Source organism: Diachasma alloeum, unplaced genomic scaffold, assembly GCF_001412515.2.
Source record: "Diachasma alloeum isolate Michigan unplaced genomic scaffold, Dall2.0 Dall_scaffold_01734, whole genome shotgun sequence".
Taxonomy (NCBI): domain Eukaryota; kingdom Metazoa; phylum Arthropoda; class Insecta; order Hymenoptera; family Braconidae; genus Diachasma; species Diachasma alloeum.
The window spans coordinates 12,921-14,535 of record NW_021681821.1 but is presented as its reverse complement, the minus strand read 5'-3'; positions in this window follow the sequence as shown (position 1 = coordinate 14,535).

The window sequence follows — 1,615 nt, the reverse complement described above, 5'->3', positions numbered from 1 at the left end:
TTTAAAAGCATCGATTTGTGAAAGATTCAATCGTACATTGAAGGAGAAAATGTGGAAAAAATTCTCGCTTCAAGGCTCATATCGATGGATTGATATTCTCAGGGAAATTGTCTCCTCTTACAATAACACTAAGCATCGAACGATTCATATGAAACCGAAGGATGTGAATGCTACAAATAAATCGTTTCTTCGTCATCGAATTTATAGTACAAGTCGAGTTAATGAAACTAAAAAAATCAAGTTAAAAAATAAAGAGAAAGTGAGAATAAGTAAATATAAATAATTGTCTCTCGATTGGTAATTCTCTTGCTCAAATATACAGGGAAGATTGTGTTGTTACGACCGGATGGTTCAGTCCAATAAACATTGATCTTTAGATCATTCATCTCCTTAAACTTGGAGATACCTTTGAGTGTCATTGGAAAATCGAGTCCCTCATATTTGAGTACATTCCGAAAATGAGGATAAGAACTCGGCAGACTTGTGTTCACTGTTGCTGAATGGAGAGCTGCTGTAACTGCCCACAAGAAACAAAACTGATCACTATTTTTTATATTCACAACAGCTTTCTTAGCTTGAATGTCCTTTGGTAACTCGATGAATGTCGAATCTCCACCTTTGAGAGGTTCGTATTTGTTGATATTGATCAGCAAGTTGATGATTTCCGTCAATGTCCAACCGGAACCAGTCTCTTGAAAGTCTTCTTGCTTTGCCATAACATTATCAAAGACGGATTCTTTGAACCAATCGTTCAAATCAGTTGCTTGGAGAATCACCTGATTTTTTGTGATGAAGTGCTTCGTTTCTTCTTGAATTTCGTCTAATCGTACAATCGAGAATTTGCATGAGAGTATACAATTGACTCTCAAACTACCCTCATCAGCTAAAATATCCTTCAAATGTGAAACTACCAACACCTCACAATCCTGTAAGAATGATTTAGTGTCTTTGTGAGTCAAATTGATGACAGCCGCGGTTTTTATACGATCTCTGAATGCTGATTGTAGATTCTTCCATTGCACACGGTCTGAAATCTTCTTCTTCACTGATTTTTTTCTCTTTATTCCACCACCATGTTTAACATGCAGCTTGAAAGCTTCCCTGTACCAGAGTAATTTCCCAATCGTCGCTTGAATCCCACTTTTTTCACCACTCGAGTCCACTCTTCCAAGATATTTATTCAAAAGTTTTATATTTTTTTCTGTCAAATTCTTCAGATTTTCTATCTGGTCAGGTGGAGTGTGAGGAAGCATTCGATATGCTTCTCTCAAAACTCGTAATATTTTTTTTCTCTGTTCATCCATTTCAAATGAGATAGCGAAGACTGAGCAACTGACGGCTACTCTTCTCCTTAATATACCCCTAAAATGAGTCATCTTCTAGAAAATAATAATAATAATAGTAAAAAGCGTCTCAAGTTTCACTCTTGAAAATTCTAGACTAGTCTCGATTCAACTCGTTGAGATGGCGCTGGAGTTTCTAGATGGCGCAAGAGTCTTCTTGAGTGAGATGACGTCATAGTTAAGATAAGGAATGAATCATTTCTTTGATGATTCATTACTAAGAATAACCTAAATATAACTCGAGAAGATTCTGGAGGGCGCAAGAGTCTTCT